Source organism: Oncorhynchus mykiss, chromosome 17, assembly GCF_013265735.2.
Source record: "Oncorhynchus mykiss isolate Arlee chromosome 17, USDA_OmykA_1.1, whole genome shotgun sequence".
In the NCBI taxonomy this organism is placed as follows: domain Eukaryota; kingdom Metazoa; phylum Chordata; class Actinopteri; order Salmoniformes; family Salmonidae; genus Oncorhynchus; species Oncorhynchus mykiss.
Genome location: NC_048581.1, coordinates 20077289 through 20094640, shown reverse-complemented (window position 1 = coordinate 20094640; position 17352 = coordinate 20077289). Strand labels below are relative to the sequence as shown.

Below are 17352 nucleotides of genomic sequence, written 5' to 3'. Positions count from 1 at the left end.
GTATGTAAACTTCTGACCCACTGGGAATGTGATGAAAGAAATAAAAGCTGAAATAAATCATTCTCTCTACTATTATTCTGACATTTCACATTCTTAAAATAAAGTGGTGATCCTAACTGACCTAAAATAGAGCATTTTTACTAGGATTGAATGGCAAGAATTGTGAAAAACGGAGTTTAAATGTATTTGGCTAAGGTGTATGTAAACTTCTGACTTCAACTGTACATAGTTGATAAGGTTGATAAACCTAAACCTATCCGGATATAGAGCAGGATCTGTAGCACTTTGTGATGATTCAATTGACTGAACAAGCAGTAATAAATCAACACACACAACTGTTTGAACACTGCCCATGCTTGGCTTACAATGGTCTATGAAGCGTGACCATATCACACACACACACACACACACACACACACACACACACACACACACACACACACACACACACACACACAAACACACACACACACACACACACACACACACACACACACACACACACACACAGTGTTGGCAAATAGTGTGAAGCGTGGCTGTCTGAGAATAGGAGCAGGGAAGGGAAAGGGGATACCTAGTCAGTTGCACAACTGAATCCATTCAACTGAAATGGGTCTTCATTTACCTGACTGACTAATTCTGTTGTTTCTGCACTGTACAAAGAGTTCTTGCATGTGTCCACAGTGAATGCAATGTTAAATATTGATTGTGTGTGTGTGTGTGTTATTGAGAAAGAGCAAACAGAACAATGCAATAAAAAAATATATATATAATTGATTATTTTACCTTTATTTCACCAGGTTCATTGAGATTAAACACATCTTTTCCAAGAGAAACCTGGCCAAAAGAACTGCACACAAAGTTTCCGTAACTTACAACATAAAACACAAAGCACTACAGTTGAAAAACATCCGTTTACACATTGAACAGGCACATAGGGTTTGGGAGGAGGGTTCAATTAAGGGTCAAAACATAGACAGCCCACTAAATCATTTCTCACAATAGATTTGACCCTAGCTGTAAAATAATTTGAGGAGACGATCTCCTGTGCTTTCAAGTCTTTTTGTAACTCGTTCCAAGTAGAGGGGGCAGAGTGAGCTACTGGGATGCTTTTTTACCTAGCTCTGTACGGGCCTTCGATACATTCCTGTGAGCGTAGGAGATAATTGCCATTAGCCTGCTGAACAATGTAGATTCACACTTAAAATGGGAGCTGTCTCAGTATGGCCTTGTAAATGAAAACATACCAATGACATAGTCTCTGTCTCCCTGAAGCGCTAAGGAAGGCCAGCCACTGTCACATAGAGGGTACAGTGATGAGTGAGGGTTTTGGTGTTCGTAATAAACCTCAGTGCCCCATGATACACAGTGTCAAGCATACGTAATGATGCAACAGGGGCATACATGTACAAGGTATCACCATAGTCGGATACAAGCAAGAAGGTAGAGGAAACAAGTCTCTTTCTCCCTTCAAGTGAAAAACATGACTTACTTTGAAAAATGTAAAACTTCTTATCTTCTTTTATTAGCACCAGCTAAATGTTTAAATTCACTATTTCTCATTAGCATTACAAATGGTTCCCCTTCCTTTCTGACAGCAACACACACACACACACACACACACACACACACACACACACACACACACACACACACACATGCACATCCCAGCCCTTCTGACAACTCACGTAGTGTGAAAGTGCAGGCTGTGATCGGTCTAATGGCTTATGGAGTGGTACGTTTAGTGTAAATTACGTTGGAATGTTGGTACTGTAGGAGTGTATGACCTTTATAAAAGCGAGAACAAAACCTTCTGTGGCCAACGATAATGGCTGCATCCCAAACAGCACCCAATATTGTGCCTGGAGGCCCTATGGTTCCTGGTCAAATGTAGGGTACTAAAAATGAAATGGGGTGCCATTTGGGTCATAGATCATGTGTTTTAATGTCTTCATGCTCAAATACCAGTGTGGGTTTTCAATAAGTGTAACAAAAAAACCTGGAAAATCCTCCAATGTTGGTTCGGGTCGTCCATGACCAACCGAATGGCTTAAGAGTAATTACATCGAAAATTACATTTTCTTTCAAAAAGTAACATTTATTTTTCAAAAAGGAACATTGTTTGCATCCCAAATTGCAACCTTTCCCTATATAGTGCACTACTTTTGACCAGGTCCCATAGGGAATAGAAAACCATTTGGCACGCAGACATTGAAATGCAATGCAGCTATGATGATTGTAACGTTATTACGCACTGATGTGTGTGTGTGTGTGTGTGTGTGTGTGTGTGTGTGTGTGTGTGTGTGTGTGTGTCAGTGGAGGCTCCTCAGAGGAGGAAGGGGAGGACCATCCTCCTCAGTGAATTTCATAAAAATAAAAATAGTGAAACATTAAAATAATTATCCTTTTTAGATAAAACTATACGAAATATATTTACGTCTTACACAGTAATTATGACAACTTCCGAAGAATGTCCTCCAACCTATCAGAGCTCTTGTAGCATGAACTGACATGTTTTCCACTCAAGCAAAGGATCAGAGAATAAATCTAGTACTCAGAGCATAAGCTACAGCTAACTAGCACTGCAGTTTATAAAATGTGGTGAGTAGTCGACTCAAAGAGTGAGAAAGACAATAGTTGAACAGTTTTGAACAAATGTATTTATTTTAAAAAGAATGAGAAGCAGGAGAGAGAGCTAGCTACAGTGCCTTGCGAAAGTATTCGGCCCCCTTGAACTTTGCGACCTTTTGACACATTTCAGGCTTCAAACATAAAGATATAAAACTGTATTTTTTTGTGAAGAATCAACAACAAGTGGGACACAATCATGAAGTGGAACGACATTTATTAGATATTTCAAACCTTTTTAACAAATCAAAAACTGAAAAATTGGGCGTGCAAAATTATTCAGCCCCTTTACTTTCAGTGCAGCAAACTCTCTCCAGAAGTTCAGTGAGGATCTCTGAATGATCCAATGTTGACCTAAATGACTAATGATGATAAATACAATCCACCTGTGTGTAATCAAGTCTCTGTATAAATGCACCTGCACTGTGATAGTCTCAGAGGTCCGTTAAAAGCGCAGAGAGCATCATGAAGAACAAGGAACACACCAGGCAGGTCCGAGATACTGTTGTGAAGAAGTTTAAAGCCGGATTTGGATACAAAAAGATTTCCCAAGCTTTAAACATCCCAAGGAGCACTGTGCAAGCGATAATATTGAAATGGAAGGAGTATCAGACCACTGCAAATCTACCAAGACCTGGCCGTCCCTCTAAACTTTCAGCTCATACAAGGAGAAGACTGATCAGTGATGCAGCCAAGAGGCCCATGATCACTCTGGATGAACTGCAGAGATCTACAGCTGAGGTGGGAGACTCTGTCCATAGGACAACAATCAGTCGTATATTGCACAAATCTGGCCTTTATGGAAGAGTGGCAAGAAGAAAGCCATTTCTTAAAGATCCATAAAAAGTGTTGTTTAAAGTTTGCCACAAGCCACCTGGGAGACACACCAAACATGTGGAAGAAGGTGCTCTGGTCAGATGAAACCAAAATTGAACTTTTTGGCAACAATGCAAAACGTTATGTTTGGCGTAAAAGCAACACAGCTCATCACCCTGAACACACCATCCCCACTGTCAAACATGGTGGTGGCAGCATCATGGTTTGGGCCTGCTTTTCTTCAGCAGGGACAGGGAAGATAGTTAAAATTGATGGGAAGATGGATGGAGCCAAATACAGGACCATTCTGGAAGAAAACCTGATGGAGTCTGCAAAAGACCTGAGACTGGGACGGAGATTTGTCTTCCAACAAGACAATGATCCAAAACATAAAGCAAAATCTACAATGGAATGGTTCAAAAATAAACATATCCAGGTGTTAGAATGGCCAAGTCAAAGTCCAGACCTGAATCCAATCGAGAATCTGTGGAAAGAACTGAAAACTGCTGTTCACAAATGCTCTCCATCCAACCTCACTGAGCTCGAGCTGTTTTGCAAGGAGGAATGGGAAAAAAATTCAGTCTCTTGATGTGCAAAACTGATAGAGACATACCCCAAGCGACTTACAGCTGTAATCGCAGCAAAAGGTGTCGCTACAAAGTATTAACTTAAGGGGGCTGAATAATTTTGCACGCCCAATTTTTCAGTTTTTGATTTGTTAAAAAAGTTTGAAATATCCAATAAATGTCGTTCCACTTCATGATTGTGTCCCACTTGTTGTTGATTCTTCACAAAAAAATACAGTTTTATATATTTATGTTTGAAGCCTGAAATGTGGCAAAAGGTCGCAAAGTTCAAGGGGGCCGAATACTTTCGCAAGGCACTGTATATGTCGTTGTATTTTTTTTCACTTTCACTTAGCTAGAGAATGCAGCTAGCTAGTTTAGCCTACTCAAACACCTGGCTCAACCCGAAAGGGATGCTATGTTAGCTAGCTGGCTATGGCTATCTAACATTGGCATTCTTCCAAGTTAAGGTAATCTTTTGGTTTTATTAATTTATTGCCAACAGGGCCCGCCGGTGTAACCGCTAAACTGCTTGCTGACCACACTGTACTGCATGATTGTAGTGAGTTTACTAATGTGTTTGTCACGCCCTGGTCGAAGTATTTTGTGTTTATCTTCATTTATTTGGTTAGGCCAGGGTGTGGCATGGTTTTTTTTATGTGGGGTGTTTTGTCTTGGGATTTTCATACGTATTGGGATTGTGGCTTAGTGGGGTTTTCTAGGTAAGTCTGTGGCTGTCTGAATTGGTTCTCAATTAGAGGCAGGTGATTATCGTTGTCTCTGATTGGGAACCATATTTAGGCAGCCATATTCTTTGAGTGTTTCGTGGGTGATTGTTCCTGTCTCTGTGTTTGTTGTCACCAGATAGGCTGTATAGGTTTTCACGTTACGTTTGTTGTTTTGTATTGTTCGTCTTTCGTCTTTATTAAACATGTATGAAAATTACCACGCTGCATTTTGGTCCGACTCTCCTTCAACCGAAGAAAACCGTAACAGTGTTAGATCCAATAGCTATGTTGACTAATATGATGTTCGCTAATTAGGTGACAACAATGTAGGCTGTGTGTAGTATAAAGATTTGGTTTAGAAAGTTTTTTCCGCCTGGCCACAACCAGCTGATGTTTTGTGCACTGAAGTCCACAAGCAAAGGGCGAGAGGAGGAGAGCGCGTAGATGCGAGAAGGAATTATACAACGTGCAAAGTGATCATGCTGTTTGTATGTGGCTGCTATGAAAGTGAACCGTGTCTGCGTGTGATCAGGGGTGTATTCATTCCGCCAATTCGGTTGGAAAGCGTTTCTTAAATGGAAGCAAAAGGAATGAAACAGGGATAAACATACCTGAATTTCTCCAATAGAAACTATATTTTGGAACTGTTGGGCTAATGATTACACGCTAGATGCATGCACGTGTGTGCAAGGGGTTATTGAATGTGTCACTGTCTGTCACTTTGATTACTCAAATGTTTCTCTCGACCTGTGCACCTACGTCGTAAACTTTCATTCATAGGCTAGGTTGTAGCAACCTCATGATGGGTATAGAGAAACTGTATCCTGTAGTAGCCTAAACCTATCGATATTTACATTGAGGTGGGTGAATGGAATATGACTGACAGTCATCCAATATGCTGTAATGGAAATAAGGCCATGCTCATAAAAACACCGACCGCAACTAGTGTACTGTATGTGTGTGTGAGTGTGTGTGTACCGTTGTTAAGACAATATTAATTTAGTCACCCCCTTATGGACAATGAGAATGGAGTTGAATAGAAAAACATCCAACCAATGCATTTCAGCGTCACTTAAGCTTCATGTTCTAGTATTCATCAAGTTCCCTTACGGAAAAAACATCATTTCACATGTGGAAAATCACACGATTTCACATGAACTTTCACATGTGAAATCATGTGAAAATGTTAATTTGGAACACTTCATATGTGATCACATGTATTAACACGTATAGTTCCATGTTATCACGTTGGTTTACATGTTGTCACATTATCATATAAACTTTACATAAGACCACGTGATCACATGAAAACATGTGTTTTTGGAACACTTCACGTGATCAAGTGAAATTCAAAATGTTTTTTCTGTAAGGGTTGTTTCCCCTCTCTCTCTTTCTCTCTCTCTTTCTCTCTCTCTGTCTCTTTCTCTCTCACTCTCTTTCTCACGCTCTCTCTCTTTCTCACGCTCTACGCTCACTCTCTGTCTCTGTCTCTTCTCTGTCTTTCTCTCTGTCTCTCTCTCTCTCTCTCTCTCTGTCTCTTTCTCTCTCTCTCTCTGTCTCTTTCTCTCTCTCTCTGTCTCTTTCTCTCTCTTTCTCTCTGTCTCTCTCACTCTGTTTCTCACGCTCTCTCTCTTTCTCACGCTCTACGCTCACTCTCTGTTCAACAACCTGTGACGCTGTGTGTGTGTTTAAGAGAGAGAGAGAGAGAGAGAGAGAGAGAGAGAGATGCAAAGACACACCACAGGAGGTTGGTGGCACTTTATTTTAATTATTTATTTTTATGGGGTGGATCAGCTTTAATATTGCAGATAGATTTAATTGTCTCCGTCATTTCCAATCCCCCATATACTCTACCGGTCAAAAGTTTTAGAACACCTAATCATTCAAGTGAATTTCTTTATTTGTAGTATTTTCTACATTGTAGAATAATAGTGAAAACATCTAAACTATGGAATAACACATATGGAATCATGTAGTAACCAAAGAAGTGTTAAGTAAATCCAAATATATTTATATTTGAGATTCTTCAAAGTAGCCTCCCTTTGCCTTAATGACAGCTTTGCACACTCTTGGTATTCTCTCAGCCAGCTTCATGAGGTAGTCACCTGGAATGCATTTCAATTAGCAGGTGTGCCTTGCTAAAAGTTCAAGTTGTAGAATTTCTTTCCTTTTTAATGCGTTTGAGTCAATCAGTTGTGTTGTGACAAGGTAGGGGTGGTATACAGAAGATGGCACTATGTGGTAAAAGATCAAGTCCATATTATGGCAAGAACAGCTCAAATAAACAAAGACAAATGACAGTCCATCATTACTTTAAGACATGAAGGTCAGTCAATACAGAAAATGTCAAGAACTTTGAAAGTTTCTTCAAGTGCAGTCACAAAAACCATCAAGAGCTATGATGAAACTGGCTCTCATGAGGATCGCCATAGGAATAGAAGACCCGGAGTTACCTCTGCTGCAGAGGATAAGTTTATTAGAGTTACCAGCCTCAGAAATTGCAGCCCAAATAAATGCTTCACAGAGTTCAAGTAACAGACACATCTCAACATCAACTGTTCAGAGGAGACTGTGTGAATCAGGCCTTCATGGTCGAATTCCTGAAAAGAAACCACTACTAAAGGACACCAATAATAAGAAGAGACTTGCTTGGGCCAAGAAACACAAGCAATGGACATCCATCAATGGTGGATTCTTTTATTTTTTTAGTAGATTTTTCACCCCTTTTTCTCCCCAATTTCGTGGTATCCAATTGGTAGTAGTTACAGTCTTGTCTCGTTGCTGCACCTCCCGTACGGACGGAGAGGCGAAGGTCGAGTGCCATGCGTCCTCCGAAGCACAACCCAACCAAGCCGCACTGCTTCTTGACACAATGCCCATCCAACCCGGAAGCCAGTCGCACCAATGTGTCGAAGGAAACACCGTACATCTGGCGACCGTGTCAGCGTGCACTGCGCCCGGCCCACCACAGGAGTCGCTAATGCGCGATGAACCCAGAATCTCTAGTGGCACAGCTAGCACTGTGATGCAGTGCCTTAGACCACTGCACCACTCGGGAGGCGACCGGTGGAAATTTGTCCTTGGGTCTGGAGTCCAAATTGGAGATTTTTGCTTCCAACAGCCGTGTCTTTGTGAGACGCGGTGTGGGTGAACTGATGATCTCCGCATGTGTATTTCCCACTGTAAAGCATGGAGGAGGAGGTGTGGGGGTGCTTTGCTGGTGACACTGTCTGTGATTTATTTAGAATTCAAGGTCCACTTTACCAGCATGGCTACCACAGCATTCTGCAGCGATACACCATCCCATATGGTTTGGGCTTATTGGGACTATGATTTGTTTTTCAACACGACAATGACCCAACACACCTCCAGGCTGTGTAAGGAATATTTTAGAGTCAAGGAAAAGCAGCCAACAAGTGCTCAGCATATGTGGGAACTCCTTCAAGACTGTTGGAAAAGCATTCCATGTGAAGCTGGTTGAAAGAATGCCAAGAGTGTGCAAAGTTGTCATCAAGGCAAAGGGTGGCTATTTGAAGAATCTCAAATATAAAATATATTTTGATTTGTTTAACACTTACTACATATTCCATATGTGTTATTTCGTCGTTTTAATGTCTTCACTATTATTCTACAATGTAGAAAATAGCAAAAGATAAAGAAAAACCCTTGAATGAGTAGGTGTTCTAAAACTGTTGACCGGTAGTGTATAAATATAGTGTATATATTATGTAAAAAATATAGATGTAGATATATTATAATTTATTTATATATATTTTCCTTTAATATTTTCCCCTAACCCTACCTTCCGTAATTGGAGTTAACTAATGAACAACAACACTTAGGCTTCTACTTCCAGCTTATACACACTATATACATTTTACAGACACAGTATATTTGACATTAGTTATATTTAGTTTGTTTTTAGTCCTTCAGCTCCACTCAACCCCTCTGATCTATCTCTGAACACCATCCAGTTTTGATTTCTATTTGCCATATATCTTTCCAACTGTGCCGTTTCACAAAAGTTCTCTCTATTCTCATAGTTTCCACAAATTATAAATGAAAGAAAACCATTTCTGCTTAGAGTATTATTATATTATTGATCGATTGACTCTGACTTTTCAGATCACCCTCTCTCCAGAGTTAACTCCAGGTATGTGTTGCAATTCTTCATCTGTTCCTGGACCTGCAACCAACAACCAGCTACGTATGGACAGTATCAAAACAGATCGAACGATTCTGTCTCGTTGCAGCAAAATCTGCAGAGCTGGGATTGTCGTATCCCCCATATATACTGTATACCAGTCTATTGGTTGCAATATTTTTTTATAATAATTTATATTGAAAAAAGGAAAACTCTAAATTGATTTGGTTGGTGGCACCTTCATTGAGGAGGACGGGCTCGTGGTGATGGCTGGAGTAGAATAGATGTAATGGTATCAGGTACAGTGCCTTGCGAAAGTATTCGGCCCCCTTGAACTTTGCGAACTTTTGCCACATTTCAGGCTTCAAACATAAAGATATAAAACTGTATTTTTTTGTGAAGAATCAACAACAAGTGGGACACAATCATGAAGTCGAACGACATTTATTGGATATTTCAAACTTTTTTAACAAATCAAAAACTGAAAAATTGGGCGTGCAAAATTATTCAGCCCCCTTAAGTTAATACTTTGTAGCGCCACCTTTTGCTGCGATAACAGCTGTAAGTCGCTTGGGGTATGTCTCTATCAGTTTTGCACATCGAGAGACTGAATTTTTTTCCCATTCCTCCTTGCAAAACAGCTCGAGCTCAGTGAGGTTGGATGGAGAGCATTTGTGAACAGCAGTTTTCAGTTCTTTCCACAGATTCTCGATTGGATTCAGGTCTGGACTTTGACTTGGCCATTCTAACACCTGGATATGTTTATTTTTGAACCATTCCATTGTAGATTTTGCTTTATGTTTTGGATCATTGTCTTGTTGGAAGACAAATCTCCGTCCCAGTCTCAGGTCTTTTGCAGACTCCATCAGGTTTTCTTCCAGAATGGTCCTGTATTTGGCTCGTTCCATCTTCCCATCAATTTTAACCATCTTCCCTGTCCCTGCTGAAGAAAAGCAGGCCCAAACCATGATGCTGCCACCACCATGTTTGACAGTGGGGATGGTGTGTTCAGCTGTGTTGCTTTTACGCCAAACATAACGTTTTGCATTGTTGCCAAAAAGTTCAATTTTGGCTTCATCTGACCAGAGCACCTTCTTCCACATGTTTGGTGTGTCTCCCAGGTGGCTTGTGGCAAACTTTAAACAACACTTTTTATGGATATCTTTAAGAAATGGCTTTCTTCTTGCCACTCTTCCATAAAGGCCAGATTTGTGCAATATACGACTGATTGTTGTCCTATGGACAGAGTCTCCCACCTCAGCTGTAGATCTCTGCAGTTCATCCAGAGTGATCATGGGCCTCTTGGCTGCATCTCTGATCTGTCTTCTCCTTGTATGAGCTGAAAGTTTAGAGGGACGGCCAGGTCTTGGTAGATTTGCAGTGGTCTGATACTCCTTCCATTTCAATATTATCGCTTGCACAGTGCTCCTTGGGATGTTTAAAACTTGGGAAATCTTTTTGTATCCAAATCCGGCTTTAAACTTCTTCACAACAGTATCTCGGACCTGCCTGGTGTGTTCCTTGTTCTTCATGATGCTCTCTGCGCTTTTAACGGACCTCTGAGACTATCACAGTGCAGGTGCATTTATACGGAGACTTGATTACACACAGGTGGATTGTATTTATCATCATTAGTCATTTAGGTCAACATTGGATCATTCAGAGATCCTCACTGAACTTCTGGAGAGAGTTTGCTGCACTGAAAGTAAAGGGGCTGAATAATTTTGCACGCCCAATTTTTCAGTTTTTGATTTGTTAAAAAAGTTTGAAATATCCAATAAATGTCGTTCCACTTCATGATTGTGTCCCACTTGTTGTTGATTCTTCACAAAAAAATACAGTTTTATATCTTTATGTTTGAAGCCTGAAATGTGTCAAAAGGTTGCAAAGTTCAAGGGGGCCGAATACTTTCGCAAGGCACTGTACATTAACCCTGTGTTTTCCATGTGTTTGATGTCATTCCATTGACTCCATTCCAGCCAATTTTATGAGCTGTCCTCCCCTCAGCAGCCTCCTGTGGCACACACACACACTGTGTACATCATCTAAATAATTGTATTTCCTGGAAAAAAGCGACTGACCATGTTTCACGTTGACACCAGTCACATACCAGGCTGTGTGTCATTGCTGTTACAGGATTAAAGGAAAACACACAATATAAATGTCATTGCTGTTATGAGTATACCAGACAGACATGTAATATAAGATTGATCTTAAATTACTTCACCGATCCACAAAAGGGTAAATGTAGACAAGAATATAACAAAACATAAATGAATATGATGTAAAATTGAGCATTAGTATAATTTTTTATCGTACACAAACTTCATGTTCATATCTATCAAAGAAAGAGGATATAAACAGTGAGGGGTGTTGTATTTATGCTGGTTTTTGGAGTGCTGCTTTGTGCTGCGCTACATGAGAGAGCATGAAAGATATGCTTCCCAAACGGCACCTTATCCCCTACATAGTGCACTTCTTTTGACCAGAGCCCTATTGGCCATTTGGGACACAATGGTTTCCATTTGGGACATAATCTAAGAGGTGGTTACTCGTACATGTTATTTAATGCACCTCAGAGAGCTAGAAGAACAATGCGGATGTTAAACCTACATGACGAGCAAATATTTAAGCTGGGAATGAGCCTTGTCGCGTGGACCTTAAAACAAAAAACAGGTGCATTAGCAAATATACATTTGTTACAAGACTGTGTCTCTCTCTCTGTCTTTCTCTCTCTCTCTCTCTCTCGCTCACTCTCTCTCTGTCTTTCTCTCTCTCTGTCTCTCTCTCTCTGTCTCTCTCTCTCTGTCTCTCTCTCTCTCTCTCTCTCTCTCTCTCTCTCTCTGTCTCTCTCGCTCTCTCTCTCTCTCTCTCTCTCTCTCTCTCTCTGTCTCTCTCGCTCTCTCTCTCTCTCTGTCTCTCTCTCTCTCTGTGTGTTTATACTGTACGTTTATTTGATCTGGAAAATGGGTGGCAAATAGGTTCAGTTGGATGCTTTTATCAATCTTTAGATTGAATTAGCAATGACAGTTGGCTACTGTTTAATAGGACCTAATCCATATCAAATAATAATCAATTGTCATAAACCGGAGATGATCATATGCTCTAAAATAGTTGATCCACAGTAACTACGTAGTCTATTGCCTTAACTCTAAGCCTACTAGACAACCATAATGAAACAATCTCTCACTTTTCTTTCAAAAGCATGGGCTTTGTTCTGTTCTTCAGATAGACTTGTTCACAGTGTCATTTGACTATTCTATTCCACTTGATAGCTCAACTTGTATCCAGAACCATCCATTATTATTAGCCAGGCTGCATCACATCTGGCTGTAATTGTAATCCCATAGGGCGGCGTACAATTGGCCCAGTGTCGTCCGGGTCTGCCGGGGTAGGCCGTCATTGTAAAATAAATAAGAGTTTGTTCTTAACTGACTTGCCTAGTTAAATAAAGGATCAAATAAAAATAAAATATTCAAATACTTCTGACAGCTAGTGGAAAACTGAATTCTATCCCACTTACAGCCCATGGATTTATTTACTGTTTGGGAAGAAAAGGCTTTTAAACTATGCCGATGTATTGGTTGCATGGCAGCACAGGTCATAGTAAAGAGAAGCTCTTGTAGAGAGTCTGCAGGGAGTCACTTTGTTTGTATCTCTCTTGAGCAACACATTGTTAATCAATACAGTTGTGTGTGTGTGTGTGTGTGTGTGTGTGTGTGTGTGTGTGTGTGTGTGTGTGTGAGAGAGAGAGCGAAACAAAGAGTGCATTTTAGAAATAAGCCTTGGCCCCTGAAGCAACTCCATGCTCTCTCTCTCCTCTCCTCTACCGCTCCAACCACATCTGCCCTCTATCCTCTTATCCTTCCATCCTCTCACCCCTCCCTCAATCCCTTCCCACAGGGAAAGACAAATGGGAAGTTTTTAAATACATCTTCTACATCAACAATCGCTGAGAAAAAGGCAGACATATGCCTCATGTTTTTGATTTACAAAGAAGCCTTATATCCTTAGAGCTTATTAGTGGTTAGTGGATGGCAGGAAGGATGGGTGGGTGGATGGAAGGATGGGTGGGTGGAAGGATGGGTGGATGGAAGGATGGGTGGATGGAAGGATGGGTGGATGGAAGGATGGGTGGATGGAAGGATGGGTGGATGGGTGGATGGAAGGATGGGTGGATGGGGATGGGTGGATGGAAGGATGGGTGGGTGGGTGGGTGGATGGATGGAAGGATGGGTGGGTGGGTGGGTGGGTGGGTGGGTGGGTGGGTGGGTGGATGGATGGATGGAAGGGTGGGTGGGTGGGTGGGTGGGTGGGTGGGTGGGTGGGTGGGTGGAAGGATGGATGGATGGAAGGATGGATGGATGGATGGGTGGATGGATGGATGGATGGATGGAAGGATGGGGGAATATAAAAATAAGACACAAAGCAGGTCAAATGCTAATTATTTGACACAACGGTTGTGTTACAACTGGTATTGTTGTGTCTGACAACGGAGAGCTTCACTGCACAAAAGCAATTACACAACCATTGATTCTTGACAACCTTTGTTTACGTAAAATTGTGCAGACAAACTCTCTGCTGTATTAAAACAGTTGTGTCAAATGTGTTGTACGTCAGTTGTACAACCTGAGTGTGTACGGGGCCATGTACAGGGAGAGGAGTGAGAGAGTCAGTTGTCCGTGTGAGTTGCTGCGTGGAATGCTGATGAAGTAATCATTTGATCCTTCTTTCCTCACAACAGGCAGATCTGTCCATCCGAGCAGCAGCAGGAAAAGTGGAGAGGAGAGCTTAGGGGAGGGAAACCATCTGCTCTACTCTCTAAACTCTCTCTCGCTCTCTTGTTCTCTTTCTCTCTCTCTCTCTTTCTCTGCTCACATGTTGGTAGTTTTGTTTGTTTCATGGGGAATTACTCAGACCATGGGGGATTTTCTCAGCAAAATAGTGAGATCGAATCTTTCACGAAATGAAAAATGACCCCAAAAAGCAGCAGATAGTCCGTGGTATTCCATTTGTCATGAACTACTATGTGGTACAGTAGGATGTCCAGTCAGAGGCCTCATTTAAACATTCACACACTTTTAGTTCTCTTATAACTGGAGTATTTTCCTGATCTCAGGTCTCATGGGTCAAGGAAAAGTGCTGATCCCATATTGATATATATAAACAGAAACATTACCCCATAGCCCACTTTAAGGATGTGATCTTAGAGAGAGGAACGTTTTCCTGGATGTGTCATCCCCCAGTGATTGGTCCAGAGTGTGTGTGTGTGTTATCTCTCTGACCCACTCAGCATGGAGCCAGATGGAGCCTGTCCAGAGTTCCTAGTAGTCTATCCTCAGGGTCCCTGGGGGGCCAATATAACAAACAGCCAGCTTATTCTGGTCCCTCTTACTAACAAACCCCTCTCCCTCTTCTCCCCCCCAGTCGTCCTCCAGCTCCACCATCCCTCCCTCCATTGCTCTCACATCTGGGGACCTCTCCTCCCCCCTGCTAAGTGGCTAAGTGGGAACTCTCAGCTGAAATATGAAAACAACACGTAGCAGCCTGAGATGTAGTAAGTAAAGTAAGTAGCCTAGCTTGAGAACGGCCCATAGGGCAGGAGCCAGAACGGCCCATAGGGCAGGAGCCAGAACGGCCCATAGGGCAGGAGCCAGAATGGCCCATAGGGCAGGAGCCAGAACGGCCCATAGGGCAGGAGCCAGAACGGCCCATAGGAAAGGAGCCAGAACGGCCCATAGGAAAGGAGCCAGAACAGCCCATTGGTCAGGAACTTATCTCTTGTTATCTCTCACTTCCGGCGCCGACAGAGATGGCCGCCTCGCTTCGCGTTCCTAGGAAACTATGCAGTTTTTTGTTTTTTTACGTGTTATTTCTTACATTAGTACCCCAGCTCATCTTAGGTTTCATTACATACAGTCGAGAAGAACTACTGAATATAAGATCAGCATCAACTCACCATCAGTACTACCAAGAATATGTTTTTCGCGACGCGGATCCTGTGTTCTGCCTTACAAACAGGACAACTGAGTGGATTCCATGCAGCGACCCAAAAAAAAAACAACTCCGAAAAAGAGGGAAACGAGGCGGTCTTCTGGTCAGACTCCGGAGACGGGCACATCGTGCACCACTCCCTAGCATTCTTCTTGCCAATGTCCAGTCTCTTGACAACAAGGTTGATGAAATCCGAGCAAGGGTAGCATTCCAGAGGGACATCAGAGACTGTAACGTTCTTTGCTTCACGGAAACGTGGCTCACTGGAGAGACTCTATCCGAAGCGGTGCAGCCAACGGGTTTCTCCACACATCGCGCAGACAGAAACAAACAACTTTCTGGTAAGAAGAGGGGCGGCGGCGTATGCCTTATGACTAACGTGACATGGTGTGATGAAAGAAACATACAGGAACTCAAATCCTTCTGTTCACCTGATTTAGAATTCCTCACAATCAAATGTAGACCGCATTATCTACCAAGAGAATTCTCTTCGATTATAATCACAGCCGTATACATCCCCCCCCAAGCAGACACATCGATGGCTCTGAACGAACTTTATTTAACTCTTTGCAAACTGGAAACCATTCATCCGGAGGCTGCATTCATTGTAGCTGGGGATTTTAACAAGGCTAATCTGAAAACAAGACTCCCTAAATTTTATCAGCATAGCGATTGCGCAACCAGGGGTGGAAAGACCTTGGATCATTGTTACTCTAACTTCCGCGACGCATATAAGGCCCTGCCCCGCCCCCCTTTCGGAAAAGCTGACCACGACTCCATTTTGTTGATCCCTGCCTACAGACAGAAACTAAAACAAGAGGCTCCCACGCTGAGGTCTGTCCAACGCTGGTCCGACCAAGCTGACTCCACACTCCAAGACTGCTTCCACCACGTGGACTGGGACATGTTTCGTATTGCGTCAGACAACAACATTGACGAATACGCTGATTCGGTGTGTGAGTTCATTAGAACGTGCGTTGAAGATGTTGTTCCCATAGCAACGATTAAAACATTCCCTAACCAGAAACCGTGGATTGATGGCAGCATGCTTTGATGCTTTTAATCAGGGGAAGGTGTCTGGTAACATGACCGAATACAAACAGTGCAGCTATTCCCTCCGCAAGGCTATCAAACAAGCTAAGCGTCAGTACAGAGACAAAGTAGAATCTCAATTCAACGGCTCAGACACAAGAGGCATGTGGCAGGGTCTACAGTCAATCACGGACTACAGGAAGAAATCCAGCCCAGTCACGGACCAGGATGTCCTGCTCCCAGGCAGACTAAACAACTTTTTTGCCCGCTTTGAGGACAATACAGTGCCACTGACACGGCCGGCAACGAAAACATGCGGTCTCTCCTTCACTGCAGCCGAGGTGAGTAAGACATTTAAACGTGTTAACCCTCGCAAGGCTGCAGGCCCAGACGGCATCCCCAGCCGCGCCCTCAGAGCATGCGCAGACCAGCTGGCCGGTGTGTTTACGGACATATTCAATCAATCCCTATACCAGTCTGCTGTTCCCACATGCTTCAAGAGGGCCACCATTGTTCCTGTTCCCAAGAAAGCTAAGGTAACTGAGCTAAACGACTACCGCCCCGTAGCACTCACTTCCGTCATCATGAAGTGCTTTGAGAGACTAGTCAAGGACCATATCACCATATCACCCTACCTGACACCCTAGACCCACTCCAATTTGCTTACCGCCCAAATAGGTCCACAGACGATGCAATCTCAACCACACTGCACACCGCCCTAACCCATCTGGACAAGAGGAATACCTATGTGAGAATGCTGTTCATTGACTACAGCTCGGCATTCAACACCATAGTACCCTCCAAGCTCGTCATCAAGCTCGAGACCCTGGGTCTCGACCCCGCCCTGTGCAACTGGGTACTGGACTTCCTGACGGGCCGCCCCCAGGTGGTGAGGGTAGGCAACAACATCTCCTCCCCGCTGATCCTCAACACTGGGGCCCCACAAGGGTGCGTTCTGAGCCCTCTCCTGTACTCCCTGTTCACCCACGACTGCGTGGCCACGCACGCCTCCAACTCAATCATCAAGTTTGCGGACGACACAACAGTGGTAGGCTTGATTACCAACAACGACGAGACGGCCTACAGGGAGGAGGTGAGGGCCCTCGGAGTGTGGTGTCAGGAAAATAACCTCACACTCAACGTCAACAAAACTAAGGAGATGATTGTGGACTTCAGGAAACAGCAGAGGGAACACCCCCCTATCCACATCGATGGAACAGTAGTGGAGAGGGTAGCAAGTTTTAAGTTCCTCGGCATACACATCACAGACAAACTGAATTGGTCCACTCACACAGACAGCATTGTGAAGAAGGCGCAGCAGCGCCTCTTCAACCTCAGGAGGCTGAAGAAATTTGGCTTGTCACCAAAAGCACTCACAAACTTCTACAGATGCACAATCGAGAGCATCCTGGCGGGCTGTATCACCGCCTGGTACGGCAACTGC

The 17352-nt window shown here is 43.0% G+C and overlaps 1 pseudogene; it reads left to right on the top strand.

The window, feature by feature from the left end:
* The window catches only part of LOC110487268, a 30076-nt pseudogene extending 15689 nt beyond the window's left edge, over positions 1-14387 (top strand).
* Positions 14388-17352: the final 2965 nt, after the last annotated feature.